We start from the raw sequence: 16,223 nt of genomic DNA on the forward strand, positions 1-16,223 counted from the left end.
AAGTGAGTCCACAGCCATGAAGCCAGTCACACCCAATCCAGGAGCCTGTCAGTTGCAGCCCACAGCCTCATTTCAGCAGAGAGATGAATGAACCTCCCGGAGCAGTGAGCTGAACATCGGCCCATCTCTCACCTCTGGCCCCATCACCCTGACCTTTCAATCTGGCCTGGTGCTTAAATCAGCCAAACCGGATCATTCTTCACTCTCAGACCTGTGCCCTGCCGATTCGATTTGGCCCGAGCCCAACCTTTCCAATCTGGCCCAGGGCTTAAATTGGCCAAGTAGCAGGGCCTTCCTTGTTCTTGGGCCCAGGCCCCGCTGCCTCAACTCTGCTTCGCCTCAGTTCTGCCACTTTCAATTGCCTCTAGGCCCACTCCAGCAATGGCCAAACATTGGCTCGTTCCCTGCTCTATGGCCAGGCCCCGCCACCTCGATTCGACCTCCAGACCACACTGTAAGTGTCCTGCTCCTTCAGCTCACACCACAAAAATACCAGGTCGCACATCATTCAAAATCTCATCTCAGTTACAGGCTATTTAGTGCAGTGATCACTTTGAAGAAAAAGTGACTGTAATAAAGTAGTTAATAGTTGTGTTTACTGCTAGTAAGTCGCTGTGTTTCACTGGCACCATCTTTAACTGGAAATTTTCAACATGCTACCTTCCCACTGATGTTCCTCCTGACACTTTTCCCTGCACCATAAGCTACACCTAGCCACTACACCTCCTCTCTCACTGCCAGTTAGGGCCCCAAATAGTCTGTCCAGGTGAGGTGACACTTCAGCTGTGAGTCTTACCAGGTTATCTACTGTATCTGGTGCTCCAGTATGGTCTTTTCTACATTGGTTGAGTGTTCAGTGCCATGGCTCCATCAGCCTCCAAGGATAGGATTTCCTGATGACCACCTGTTAGGGATCATTGTTTGGAAGGTGAATAGTGTTGGATAGTATTATTGTGGATTAACTAAAATGAGAACCAGTCTTCAGCAAATAAAATGTGTACACAATCTAACTTCCAAATTTCTCCAACTTCTGGTAATTTTTCCTCTCCCCCTCTCCTTTAATATTCACCATTCCTGCTCCCCTCTTATCCCTTCTCTTTGCTTTACCTGCCTAACACCTCCCTTTCTCCAAAGGTCCACTCTATTCTTCCATCAGATTCCTCCTTCTTCAGCTCTAAACATATTCCACCTATTGCCTCCCAGCTTCTCACTTCATCCCCCCCTCCCCCATCCAGAAACTTTCCTCCTCACCTGGCTCCACCAATCACATTCCAGCTTGTACTCCTTCCCTTTGCTCACCTTCTTCTGGCTTCTTCCCACTTTCTTTCCAGTCCTGATGAAGGGTCTTGGTCCAAAACAGTGGCTGTTTATTCCTTCCCATAAGATACTGCCTGACCTTCTGAGTCCCTCCAGCATTTTGTGATTTCTGGCACCTGCAGAATCTCATAAACACAATTTCACTTCCAACTGATGCTCTGACTAGCGAAACCAATCACTGGGTATGAGATGTTCTCAGTCCCATTGAAGTTACATAGAGAAACAATAGATGAACACTCCAGTGATTGGTTATCCATTGTTAAAGGTGTATCCCTGCCATTCACCATTCAGGACAGATCTGCTTTGTCAGTCAACCTTCTAGTTTCATGTTCATGAAGCCATCCTTCAACACTAACAGAAAGGGATATACTTTAGTTGTCTGCAGTTTGTACTCAGAGGCTTTTGGAACAGCCCCCACTCAAAGAGTTCAGGATGTGCTACAATTGTAATATACAATTCTATAAATTTGCCTATATTCAAAATGTTAAATTTAAGTTGGTTGTTATGGCAACTGAAACTGCAAGTTAATTGTTTATTGTTATCTTTGTCGTGAAGTCATCATTGTTGTCGTGGCTATCCTTTGAGGTCGAGGATGACGGTCTTCATTCCGTTGATCTATCACAGAGCGAAAACACCTGTGCATGTATTTGTATAATGTGTACTTGATGTTGTACTCCAAGAAGCACAGGATACTTCACAAATCAACCAACCGATTCCAATGGCATGGAAACCACGACAATTGGAGCTGATGGATTTGTTGCAGCCTTTATCCGCCTTCACAGCCATTGAGTTCGAAGTAATTTCATCCACTTGCTCCACCGTTGAGGTCTTGGTTGGATTGTTCTTCATCAGGGACCTCACCCTTGACATTGCCATGGGTGACCCTACCAGGAGCATAGCTCCAGATGGCATCGCTCTTGGGATCTCAGGACCACACAAGCTTCTCCATCACAACAAGGTGACAATCCATGGAGAAGTGTCTTGAAGTATAAAACATTCTGTCAGGAGAGTGAGATTCTCTTGGATTCTGCTGGACTCTATTTCTTAGAGATCTACGGTAAATAAAGATGTTTACATTTCTCAGTTACAACCTCTGTGTGACTCATTTTCAGTCAGCCACAATGCCATCCATTCCAACATGCTGGTCCATGGCCGCCTCTGCTGTCACGATGAGGCTACACTCAGGTTGGAGGAGCAACACCTCATATTCCAAGTGGGTAGCTTCTAACCAGATAGCATGAACATTGATTTCTCTAACTTCTGGTAATTTCTCCACCTTCCCTTTGCTTTTTCCATTCCCCATTCTGGTTACCATCTCACCTCTCTCTCTTGACCTGCCCATCACCTCCCTCTAGTGCTCATCCTCCTTCCCTTTCTTTCATGGTGCACTATTCTCTCCTATTGGATTCCTATTCCTCCTTCAGTCCCTTACCTCTCCCAAATATCACCTCCCAGTTTCTTATGTCATTCCCTCTCCATCTGTGACGGGAGTGCTTGATGGTGATGGTCTGGACCCAAATGCTGGAGAATTTGAGGGTAGGATTGAGACATGGAATAAAACTGGTTGAGAACTGAGCAGAAAAGAAAATGCTAGATGATATCTTTGGTTGGGCTTATAATTGAGCCCTAAGGCTCTGTTCAGGTGCTCTATAAATACTCAATTCATGGTGCCCATACCATGATTACCAATTAGTGGGACAGTCTGAATCTTTAAAGGGCTGTGCCAGATATCGATATTCCAGAGAGTTAGAGTGTCTAAACCCTGGAAGCTGGCACAGCTGGTGTGTGGCATAACAGGATTCCGTCCCCCATGGCTGATTCCTGATGGCCCTGGCTGCTCGGAGAGATGATAATCGTAGTCATGGATGAAAGCCAGATACAAGATGTCCCTTACAGGAACCCAGCACCATTCCTCAGGTCCGAATCCTTCCCAGTCCATGAGGAACCTCCAAACCCCTCCTCATGGTGAAGACCTGTTCCCTATCAACAAACCTGGGTGGCAGCAGAACTGATGATGGGGCCAAAAGGCTGGTGTTCACAGGTTTTAATTTGGAAATGTGAGAAGTGCAATTGATCTTGAGGGTCTTGGAGAGCTGAAAAGTGCAAGCCACCGTGTTTACTTTCCTGAGAATCCTGGATGCCAAATTCCTGGACTCCACTCAGACAGACAAATCCTGTGTTGACAGCCCGACCTATTGCCTAGGCTGCAAAACTGGTCCCCGTTTTCTCTTGTGGTAGCCTCTATTTCAACCGTCCGGGTGGAAGCTAATAAAACCTACTTTGCCCTAGTCCATTTCTCCTTGCAGCGTCAGATGAGATCTTCAGTTGCAGGAACTCCAACCTCAGTCTCCGGCTCAGGGAAGAGTAGCAGAGAATACCCAAATTGGCATTCAAAAGGGGCACCAAATGCCATAAAGTGTTATGGGCGACTTCTGCCCACATCATATGGTCACACTACTCCTTCGGAGTTTCAGTAACCAGGCACCTTAAGGCTCATTCCAAATCTTGATTCACTCGTTCTGTCTGGCTGTTGGACTATGAGTGAAACCCAGCAGAAAGACTCACTGTTGCCCCAATCAGCTTACAGAACACCTTCCAAAAACATGACGTGAATTGCAGACCACACACTGACACAATATCCACTGGAAAACCATAGATCCTGAAGGACAATTTCGGCCATCTCCACTGCAGCTGGTAGCCTGTCCAATGTGATGAATTTACAGGCCTTGCAAAAATGATCCAAAATTATGATAACGATTTCCCCCTGGAAGGAGTAAGACCCATGACAAAGTCCATGGAGATGTGCGTGCATGGTCTGTCCAGAACAGGCAGAGGGTGAAGGAATCCTTAAGGTTGGGTTCAAGGCTCCTTGTTCTGGCACATACCTCGCATTCCAGCACATATTGATGGACCTCCCTCACCATTCCAGGCCACAAGTATCTACTCTTGATGAACTTGAGAGTGCTGGCAATCTCTGGGTGAGCAGTCATTCTCAATGTGTGCCCACATTGAAGAACCTGAGACCAGTTGGGACTAGGAACGAACAACTGACATGAAGGGCTGGTCTTAGGAATCTCCCCTGGCACCTGGGCCTTGCTAACAATTGTGCCAATTCCCCAAAGAATTGGTGCCATCACTTAGGCTTGGAGCAAAATGGTGGTAGGTTTCTCCTCCCATTCAGTTCTGTTGAACTGATGGGTCAAGGCATCTAGCTTCTGGTTTTTGTCCCTGATCAATAGATCAGGACAAAAGTAAAATGGTTAAAGAAAAGAGACTGCTTGGAATTCAATCTCTTGGCCTCCTGAATACAAGCCAGGTTCTTGTGGTCTGCCTATACGATAAAAAGGTTCTTGGCTCCCTCAAACCAGTGAGGGCATGTTTCCAGAGCCAAGTTAACCGCAAGCAGCTATTTCAATGTCGCTGTTCACCTCTGCTGGGAATAGCTGCCTGAAAAAGAAATGCACATGGGTGCAGTTTATTGTCTGAAAGTGTCTGTTGGGAAAACACTGCACCCACTCTGATGTGTGAGGCATCCATCTCCACGATGAAGGGAAGGTCTGGATTAGATGCAACCAGAATGGGAGCAATCATGAAATGCTGTTTGAGCTCTACAAAAGCAGCCTCCGCTTCACTAGTCCAAACAAAAGTGTCCGTGGATCTCTTGGATAGTTCTGTCAGCGGAGATGCCACTGAGCTGAAGTTTCTGATAAACTTCTGGTAAAGGTTGGCAAATCCCAGGAGCCACTGGACTTGTTTCACTCTGGATGGTTGTGGCCAATCTCTGACTGCCTGTGTCTAACTGAAGTCCATCTTGAGATTGCCATTAAAGATGATGAAACGCAAAAAAAGAAAGTGGTTACATGAAATTCGGTCTATGATCAAGAAGCCCCTTTAGGCCATCCCTGATGTGAGCGACATGGACTGAGAAAACTAGGATGTCGTCCAAGTAGATGGAGGCTTACTTATGAAGAGCATCCCAGAACACATCGTTATGAAGGCCTGGAAAACTGTTCACAGCTGGAGGGTACAACCAGTTACTCAGTGCCTTGTCGGTGTATTGAATGTCGTCTTCCACTCGTCACCCCCCTTTATCTGAACTAGATTGTACGCACTCTGCTTGTCTAGTTTCGGAAATGCTTTTTCCCCTTGGAGAATCTTAAATGCAATGTTCAGAGTGGAAGAGGGTAACGATTCTTGACCATTATGTGATTCAGCCCTCTATAACCAATTCCTGGCCACAGGCTCCCATCTCTTTTCTGTCTGAAGAAGTAACCAGCTCTGGCTGGAGAGGTGGAGGGCCGAATGAATCCCAGGGAAAGAGCCTCCTTTAAATACTCCTCCATAGCACTTCTCTCTGGGCTCAAGAGCACATATAATCGACCTGGCAGAGGACAAATTCCAGGCAGTAGATCTATTGCAAAGTCGTAGACCTCTTCCAAATGCTTGTAGTTGGAAGGGATTTCTACCAGCTTGGGTGCTGCAATCACCTCTGAACCTTCTGAGTATGACCTGGAGGTCATCGGGTAGAGGGGCATGATTCAGCAGACCCCAGAGTCTCAAATCACAGTCCAAATCCTTGTCTGTAGCCTCAGACATTGGCAGTGAGGCACAACAAATTGTCTTTGTGCCCCTGGGACTAGGCTCCAAGGGTCTCTGTTTTGGAGCCCTCCTGGCAACTGGGGAGCTTGGCTTGGGAGCTAGATTTCCAGACTGCTTGGGCACCTCCTTGGTTTGCTCCTGATCTTGAAATCTAGTTTCAGCTCTCCCCCACATCCACTGACAGGATAGGGTCTGGACTAGCATGGGCCTATGGCTGGGTCCGGCATGTCTGCCCTTGAAGGCTGGACTGTGTTTCCTGAAGGCTCCTGGTTACCTCGAACACAAATCTGTACCCTCTTTGGCCACTGGTCTTAGTTGGTTGGAACACCAAGCTGAAAAAGCATACCTTCTTTGCATCACACACAAAATGCTGGTGGAATGCAGCAGGCCGGGCAGCATCTATAGGGAGAAGCACTGTCAACATTTTGGACTGAGACCCTTCGTCAGGACTAACTGAAAGGAAAGATAGTAAGACATTTGAAAGTTGTGGGGGGAGGGGGAAATGCGAAATGATAGGAGAAGACCGCAGGGGGTGGGGTGAAGCTGAGAGCCAGAAAGGTGATTAGCGAAAGTGATACAGAGCTGGAGAAGGGAAAGGATCATGGGACGGGAGGCCTAGGGAGAAAGAAAGGGGGAGTGGAGCACCAGAGGGAGATGGTGAGCAGGCAGAGAGAGAAAAAAATCTAAATATATCAGGGATGGGGTAAGAAGTGGAGGAGGGGCATTAACGGAAGTTAGAGAAGTCAATGTTCATGCCATCAGGTTGGAGGGTACCCAGCCAGCATAAAAGGTGTTGTTCCTCCAACCTGAGTGTGGCTTCATCTTGAAAGTAGAGGAAGCCATGGATAGACATATCAGAATGGGAATCTCTCACAGACTCTCAGTTACCTGGACTATTCCTCTTCCCACCCTGTCTCTTGCAAAAATGCTATCCCCTTCTCACAATTCCTCTGTCTCTGCTGCATCTGCTCTCAGGATGAGGCTTTTCATTCCAGGACGAAGGAGATTTCTTCCTTTTTTAAACAAAGGGGCTTCCCTTCTTCCACCATCAACTCTGCTCTCAAACGCATCTCTCCCATTTCCCGCACATCTGCCCTCACCCCATCCGCCTACCACCCCACTCGGGATAGGGTTCCCCTTGTCCTCACCTACCACCCCACCAGCCTCCGGATCCAACGTATAATTCTCTGTAACTTCCGCCACCTCCAACGGGATCTCACTACCAAGCACATCTTTCCCTCCCAGCCCTTTTCTGCTTTCCGCAGGGATCGCTCCCTACGTGACTCCCTTGTCCATTCATCCCACCCCATCCCTTCCCACCGATCTCCCTCCTGGCACTTATCCTTGTAAGCGGAACAAGTGCTACACCTGCCCTTACACTTCCTCCCTCACCACCATTCAGGGCCCCAGACAGTCCTTCCAGATGAGGTGACACTTCACCTGTGAGTCGGCTGGTGTGGTATACTGCGTCTAGTGCTCCCAGTGTGACCTTTTGTATATTGGTGAGACCCGACGCAGACTGGGAGACCGTTTCGCTGAGCACCTACGCTTGGTCCGCCAGAGAAAGCAGGATCTCCCAGTGGCCACATATTTTAATTCTATGTCCCATTCCCATTCTGATATGTCTATCCATGGCCTCCTCTACTGTCAAGATGAAGCCACACTCAGGTTGGAGGAACAACACCTTATATACCGGCTGGGTAGCCTCCAACCTGATGGCATGAACATTGACTTCTCTAACTTCCGTTAATGTCCCTCCTCCCCTTCTTACCCCTTCCCTGATATATTTAGTTTTTCTCTCTTTCTGCCCATCACTCTGCCTGTTCCCCATCTCCCTCTGGTGCTCCCCTCCCCCTTTCTCCCTAGGCCTCCCGTCCCATGATCCTTTCCCTTCTCTAGCTCTGTATCCCTTTCGCCAATCACCTTTCTGGCTCTCAGCTTCACCCCACCCCTTCTGGTCTTCTCCTATCATTTCACATTTTCCCCTCCCCCTCCTACTTTCAAATCTCTTACTATTTTTCCTTTCAGTTAGTCCTGTCGAAGGGTCTCGGTCTGAAACGTCGACAGCGCTTCTCCCTATAGATGCTGCCTGGCCTGCTGCGTTCCACCAGCATTTTGTGTGTGTTGCTTGAATTTCTAGCACCTGTAGATTTCCTCGTGTTTACCTTCTTTGCATGACTGGATCATGCAATGATCCTCCCTTCCTTCCTGTTCACAGAAGGGTTATACTGGGACAGCCAAAGGTGCCCATGAAGACTCAGTTATATAGAAACTAATGTCCTCTGTGTGATCCTCTATCCTCATCCACGTGAGGAATGTCCGCTGCCAGATCTGCCTCAAAGCAAGTGGATGGCTGTCCAAGACATTTGTGTGAATGGGCTGGCTCAACTCCTGCAGCTGTATGTTGAGACGGGGGGTGGTCCTCAAGTCCAGGAAATTTCCAGTTGCCCCAGAGTCCAAAAAAATTCACCTCTTGTCGGTTCATAGATCTCTTCCATCACTGCGACACCAAAATCTGAGGTTGGGGGTTGTGGCTGCTACCGTCACAGTCCTCCTGACACCAGACAGTCTTAACATTTCTCCCGATAGCTACAGTTTCAGTCATTCAGCCGGAGATGCCTGGTTTGCCCGCAGTAACAGCAGCAACTCCAACTCAAACGCCAGAACCTCCCATCAGCAGAGATTCTTATGCGGCTGATTTGCATGAACTCAGCAGGAGACGGGCTGGTCACGGTCTGAGATTGTGTGTGGAGGGGGGGGGGGGGGTCAGGCCAGACTAGCCCTCTTTGACATCTTGATGTAGTCCCACTTACACAATGCCAGGCAACTATCAGGATGAATGGACTAAGCGATCGGAACTTGCAAAGTCCTCTGTTGGCTCTCCCAAGGCGAGGAGGTTCTTCATAGTCCGTGAGCCAGGACCCCAAATGTGGGCCACCAGGGGGAATAGTTCTTATAGTGATTTTTGGCAAGGTATACACCCCTAGTGCTAGAAAATATGATAGCATTGCAGGGGTGGTAGCTTTCTATTTGGAGGGCCAAGGCAACCAGTTTCGACAAGATCATAGATCAGACTTCATCATGTATCAGATCAATCATTAGACAGGAGGTGACTGTGACTCCCTGGCCATTCCATCCATCTGATGTGAAAGATAGTGCTCATGCCTCCATACCTGATCAAATAGAGCGGCTTCTTGTTGGATTGCTCACTGGAAATCCTGACACCAAGACTCAAACACAGTGGGTGACTGCTCTGGTTCAGTCATTTAGTCAGGACATGATCTATGCTGTGACATGTGGTCAACATAAACCACCAGAGCACCTTCTACTTCCTTACGCAGTAAAAACACTGACGGGTAACACTGAGGTCATCCAAACACTGAACAGGCTTGGGCATGGGGATTCTTACTCCCAACTTGAAGAGAACAACACTGCTCTGTGTCTCCAAAAGCTAGCAACAGCCTCCAACCAGAGAGTTGTACTTCCAGCCTCCATCAAGCCTCATGTCTTCACCAATCTTGCATGGGACAATATCGATAGACTTGAGGAAACTCTCACTGGAAAGGGTACATCACATAGAGTCAATGGCATTGTGGTACAGGACAATGTCTATGGACCACATCTGCTAAGAGCTGAGCTTCTACACATTGAGAAACTAAAGCAGAGATCAGTTGGTGAGGACCAAGAACTGGAAGTATATGTAGTAGATGCATGTGTGGGCCTACAGCCTCTCCCAACCAGGGAACACTGTGTCCAGGTGTGGTGAACCACATATACCTGTCTGGACACGCCCCCTGCTGACTGCTCCTGTGGCTCCTCCCACAGACCCCGGTATAAAGGCGATTGAGGTCTGAGCCCAGCCTCTCTGTCTCCAGGATGTAGTATGTAACCACTGCTTGTTCCTTCTCCAATCAATAAAAGCCGATATCTCACCCTTACGTCTCAGAGAGAGTTATTGATGGTGCATCAATTTTATTGACTGGAAGTTTTAAAACATGGAAAGCGTTTTACGTCCGGAAAGATTGGATTTGGACCCCCAAGCCCCTGAAGCAGCTCTTGCCTTTGAACTCTGGCTTGCATGCTTCCAATCATAATTGGAGGAGGTTAGTGCAACTGAACCCACTGTTATGCACCGAATTCTCCTCTTGAGGGTCACCCCGAAAGTTTACTCACTTATCAGGGGCCTGCCGACCTACAAAGGGGCACTGGACGCCCTCAAAAGACAGTACCTGCGACTGGTGAACACCGTCTACGCAAGACATCACTTAGCTACGCGATGGCAGCAGCCTGCAGAGTCGAGCGCCGAGTTTCTCCGAGCCCTACAGATACTCGTCCGAACTTGTGACTGCAAAACTCTCACAACGGAACAGCATGCGGAACTCTTGGTACGAGACGCCCAGTAAAGGAGTGTCGTGAGGAGTCTGTGTAGGGCTTGGTGTGCGTGGTGTCACCTCGGATACAGGGTTCATAGTTACCGGGGAGTGTTCGGGGTAGTGGTCTGCTGCTGCTAGACGGAGACCGTCCTCCCGCCCATCAGGTAAGACCATGTAGGCATACTGGGGGTTCGCATGTAGAAGGTGAACCCTCTCGACCATCGGGGAATATTTATTGCTCCTCACATGTCTCCGGAGCAGCACTGGCCCTGGGGGTGTCAGCCAAGCTGGTAGGGTGGTTCCAGAGGCAGACTTCCTGGGAAAAGAGAACAGGCGCTCATGAGGGGTGGCATTGGTGGACGTACATAACAGGGAGCGGATAGAGTGGAGTGCCTCAGGGAGGACCTCCTGCATTGAGAGACCGGCAACCCTTTCGACTTAAGGGCTAAAAGTGTGGCCTTCCACACTGTGGCATTCTCCCTCTCCACCTGTCCATTTCCCCGGGGATTATAACTCGTGGTCCGACTAGTAGCAATGCCCCTAGCCAGCAGGTACCGGCACAGCTCCTCACTCATAAACAAGGACCCTCTATCACTGAGGAAATAGCAGGGATATCCGAACAGAGTGAAGAGCTGGCGCAGGGCTTTTATGATGGACGTGGTAGTGGTGTCGGGGCAGGGGATGGCAAAGGGGAACCGCAAGTACTCGTCGATAATATTGAGAAAATAGACATTGTGGTCGGTGGAGGGAAGGGGGCCCTTAAAGTCAACACTCAGTCGCTCAAAGGGGCGGGTGGCCTTAATAAGTTGTGCCTTTTCAGGACGGTAGAAGTGCGGTTTGCACTCAGCGCAGACTTGGCAGTCCCTGGTCATCGTCCTGATGTCCTCCAGGGAGTACGGCAGGTTCTGGGCTTTCACGAAATGGTAAAATCAGGTGACCCCTGGATGGCAAAGATGTGCATGGAGGGCGTATAGCTGGTCGAGCTGTGTGCTAGCACACGCTCTCCGGGAAAGGGCATCAGGGGACCACTACCCCGAACACTCCACGGTAATTATGAACCCTGTACCCAAGGTGACACCACGCACACCAGGCCCTACACAGACTCCTCACGACACTCATATACCGGGTGTCTCGTACGCGTATATACCAGGCGCCTCGCACACATGTGAGGGATCACTGACGCCTAGTGGGCTGACACCTCCAGTTAGGCCAGAACTAGCACAATCTCTGTCTTCGGTGCAAGCACCAACGACACCTGTGCAATCACAGCCGGTGCTACGTAGATCGCAGTGACAGATTCGACCACCTGATAGACTTAACCTGTAAATATACTTGTAAGAAACTTTGCCACATGGGGACTCTCTTTTAAAACAACAAGTACATCAATGAAGCACTGATGAGACTCACATGGGCAGAGTTCACACTGTGGGTTAGGACAACATTCCAGAGAGGAGTGGAATGATCAAATCATTCTTAGACCATGTGAACAATGTGGCCAGTGACTTGAACCAACAGAAGTTGAACAATCTGCTGCAAAGTTCACTCTTAGCTGAGCTGATAACGCTGCGGACAGACTTCCTGGAACACCTCTGTCACAACAATGGAGAGCTATCTGCATTCTGGAGATCATACATTGACATGGTAGAGAACATAGTACTTGGGCTTCTGCGAGCCTCTCGTGAGGGGGACTGGGAGTTACACTTCTATGCTATAAGAACCATTACCCCATTGTGCTTCGCCTATGATAAGATGAATTGTGCCAGGTACCTGTCCCCCTACTTTGCTCAGATGTTGAATCTCCCAGAGAAGAATCCTTCTGTGTATGAGGCCTTCAAGACAGGCCTCAGTGCAGCTGTCGAGTAACAACCCCTTTGGGCAGATCCCTGTGGACCAGGCTATTGAAACCACAGTGAATAAAGACACACAGACTCCTGGAGGCACATCACGGTTCAGCCTGAATGCTGGAGCTATCAAGCATTACTATATAACAGCTGAGCACTGCAGTGCATTCCTGGGACAGTTAAGGGAGATGGTCCAAGGCAATAAATCAGAGCTTTGTAATGTGGAGCTACAGCAGCCAAGAATCCAGAAAGATGAGGAAGCAGTTTCAGCTGTGGTTAGCCCCATAATTGAATGGGTCAACCCATTTCCAGAGAAGCGGGACCTCATTAGCATCTCTATGGCAAAGGCAGCCCCCAAGGACATTGCCTCCAACCTGATGAAGGCATACGAGATTGGTAAGCAATGCTATGCAAGCTTTAAGGATGAGAGACTAGAGGAAGACCCACCAGCAAAGAAATTCCATGACCCACTAAAATCCAACAAGCTGAAAACATTCAGTGATATGCTTAAGAAGAGAGAAGTGAAATCAAATGGGAGGGCAATCATCTTGAAAGCACACAGGTCTTTGTTTGGACTCATCATACTGATGGCACAAGGACGCAGTCTACGTATGGAAGATATCCTTTTTCATCCCCTTGGACCATTGCCCTGGGCTCTGTCCACACCAGAAGGATTGCTGGACAAATAAGGACAAATAAAACTACTTTAGCCACAACCTTGCAGAAAAATGTAGCAGTAGAAGAGCAACTCCCGGGAATCTCTGCTACAGTGGTTGATGGAATGAACTTGGTCCAAAGAGTAAACGGTGATCAAGTTACTTTCAGAGATGTTGCCACAACAATTCTGGGTATGGCTCTGAGGGAAGGCAGTCAGAGTAGCAGAATAGATGTTGTGTTCGACACATGCAAGGAGAACTCTATCAAAAATAGAGAAAGATCTCTATGGGGTGAAGAGACTGGTCATGAGTTGCAAGGTATCACAGGCACACAGATGGTGAGGCAGTGAAGGAGCTTGCTGGCCAAAGTCAGTAACAGAAATAGTCTCATTAGCTTCATAGTCCATGAATGGAGGAAGGCCGAGTACAGAGCAAAGCTACAAGAGAAGATTCTGTTTGCAACACATAAAGCTACCACTGGTGCAAAGCTATCACATATTTTCTAACTCTAGATATGTATTCCTTGCCAAAAATCACTGAGCATTATTCCCCTCAGGTGGTACCGATCAACCCTACTGGCTCACGGACTATCACTTTGACTCTGAGTCCACGGCGGTATATTGGCCAAGGCCTCCCTGTTCTAGCCACTCTCTTGGGCTAAGGCCTGAAACTTGAAGGTGTAGTCGAATCTTCATCAGATGGTCTGAGGCTTGGCTGACTCTAACGGGGTGATGGAACATCTTCCTCGTGGTGGCCATGAATTCTTCCGAATCCAAGAAAACCTCAGAGCTTTGTTTTCAATACGTGGCGGCTCAGTCCAGCACTCTCCCAGTCAGAAGAAATAATGAAGGCCACTTTTCTGCGCTCCAAAGGGAACTGGGACAGCTGCAGTTCAAATACAATTGAGCATAGGATGAGGAAGCTGTGGCAAATGCCTGGGTCCCTATTGAACCTCTCAGGGGTTGAAAGATGTATTGGCTCTGGAGAGCGGTTGACCGGCTTTCCCAAGCGATTCTGGCTTCCTCCTTGTGAAAGTAGACAAACAGCTACCTGGAAGTTGTGTATCCCCAAGCTTTGTCTGGAAATCTTCTCGCTGTGGCTGGTCACAGCAGACGAAAAACTCTGATATCCGTTGGGTCCATACTAGCTCTATCGAACTGTGACGAGAGTCCTTGAAGAGGGTGAATTGGACCCAAATGCGGGAGTATCTGAAGCAAGGATTGAGACGTGGAATAAAACTGGATTGGGAACTGTGCACAAAACAAAACACTAACATGATATCTCCGATTGGCCTTAATGCTGAGCTCTGAGGCTCAGTTTAGATGTTCTTTAAATATTCAATTCCTGGCACCCAAAACATGATTGCCAATTAGTGGAACAGCCGTGAACCTTTAAAGGGGATGGTTATCAAAGTCAAGAGAACGCATACTGCTCAGAACCCCTTCCCCCTTTAGATTGGTAGCACAGCACTGGAAACTACAAGCAGTTTCAAACTCCTGGGGGATGCACATCACACACAACTTTTTATGGTCCCAGAACACATCCTACACAGTCAGGAAAGCTCACCAACACCTCTCCATTTTGTGAAAGCTGAAGAGAACAGGATATTGTGCATCCATACTCACACATTCTACAGAGGTGCAGTAGAGAGCATCCTCACAAGCTGAATTATTGCATCTTGTGGAAACTGCACTGCAGTGCACAGGAAGGCTCTACAATGGGTGGTTCAAACTACCAACACATCACTGGCACCAGCCTACTCACCATCAAAGGCATATATACAGAAAGGTGCTGGAAAAAAGTCAGTAACACTTTGTTCATGGACTGCTTGTCCTACTTTCATCAGGGAGAAAGCTACGGAGCATCCACGCCAGGTCCACCAGACTCAAAACCAGTTACTTTCCAGAGCAGTAAGACTGATCAACACCTTCATCCACTAACTCCACCACTACTTTATTACTTCCTGCCAGTCACCTTTTGTAGTGTTACTTTATGGACATACAATCAATGTATATAAGCTATCTTATATGTTTATATAATTTTTCATTATTATTGTGTTATCTTTTGTGTTTTTTTGTGCTGCATCAGATCCAGATCAACAATTATTTTGTTCTCCTTTGCACTTGTGTGCAAGGAATGACATTAAACAATCTTGAATCTTGAAAACAATTGCTGAAAACAGATCCTGCTTCAAAAAATCCAGGGTAACTTGTAAGGAAATTACCAGGTAAACAATTAATTGATAAAAAAAATTGTTCATGATAAACAAACATAATGCACAGTATAACCTTGTCATAGAGCAATTTATTTAAAGCGTTACTATCCTCTAAGATTCCAGTTCATCCTCTGGTAATGGCAAGGTCACCACAGATCATCATTTTTAATTTGCCATATTCCCCAAGCTGACTGACATCCAGATCAATTAGTGTTGTAGCAAAGCACTGTCTATACGATCAAACGATCCAATGAAAATCACTTTGTCTAAGTTAATTAGACAGATCCAAATGCAGGATTTGAATCACTTGATCATGAGATTTAAAATAATTAGTGTATAATAAAGCAATTCAACAGAATTTCTACTTACTCACCTGCCAAGAGAAAATGCGCCTGCTATTTCCATGGAAACTGTTACTTCTCTGATAATTGCAGTCAATCAGAGTAATGAGTCTTTTAATACAAGGTCAACACACAAACATTCATTGCCAACTTCTAAAGGGCAAGTTCCTCACTGGAATGAAGCACACAGTTTGTAATGCGCAGTCCTACTAAAAGCAATGGATTGAGTCCAGATTTTTGATGGGTGCTCATTGTTGTTAATTCCAAACTCAAATTTCCAAAGTAATAGAGACCCTGGAAACTTGAATTACCAGCCCTCATTGCAATACTGCCATCTAAATGATCCTGTGGCGACTCATTTCCTAGCGTATCCGAACTGACTCACAATTAGATAGCCTACTGGGGTTTGCGAGCACAGAGCTTTGGAGCCTCTTCGCCATGGGGGGCCGGTTGACAGAGGTTTAAAAGTGAGGCTGAAGTTTTCGAATAAAGTTTTTCCTTCGACTGCAGTTACCGACTCCGTGTCGTAATTTTAGCACTGCGTGTAGCACACCGCTACAATTGGTGACCCCGACGGTCCAAACGATTTTTGGACCAGAAATGACCGACGCCGCCTCTGTTCATGCGGTTTCGTTGAAACTGCCGGGTTTCTGGACACAGCGCCCGGACCTATGGTTCCAGCAAGCCGAAGCCCATGTCCACAGTCTGGGCCAGAACCTGCTTGGGAGGTCGGCCTCTGCGCCGAGGCGCCGGAAACTCGGCCGGTTGCGCCAGGTCCACATGGGCCGGCTTGAGGCGGTCCACCGTGAAAACCTCCTCCTTCCCCCCAACGTCTAAATGATCCATTATTTCCTGGGAAAAGATGGTGCAAGTACTCATGG

At 47.8% G+C, this 16,223-nt stretch overlaps 1 protein-coding gene across 5 annotated transcripts in view; it reads right to left on the reverse strand.

Moving 5' to 3' along the window:
* Positions 1–16,223, reverse strand: part of LOC132378560 (uncharacterized) — a 49,322-nt gene that overhangs the window by 21,915 nt on the left and 11,184 nt on the right. Inside the window, exon 1 of one of the 5 annotated variants that reach the window (XM_059945565.1) lies at positions 797–1,116. The exons of the other annotated variants lie outside the window; for them this stretch is intronic. The gene's annotated coding sequence lies outside the window, so the exon portion shown is untranslated. Of the gene's footprint in view, positions 1–796; positions 1,117–16,223 lie in introns of those variants that run through there. 5 annotated transcript variants of the gene reach the window in all.

Source organism: Hypanus sabinus, chromosome 20 (assembly GCF_030144855.1).
Source record: "Hypanus sabinus isolate sHypSab1 chromosome 20, sHypSab1.hap1, whole genome shotgun sequence".
NCBI lineage: Eukaryota > Metazoa > Chordata > Chondrichthyes > Myliobatiformes > Dasyatidae > Hypanus > Hypanus sabinus.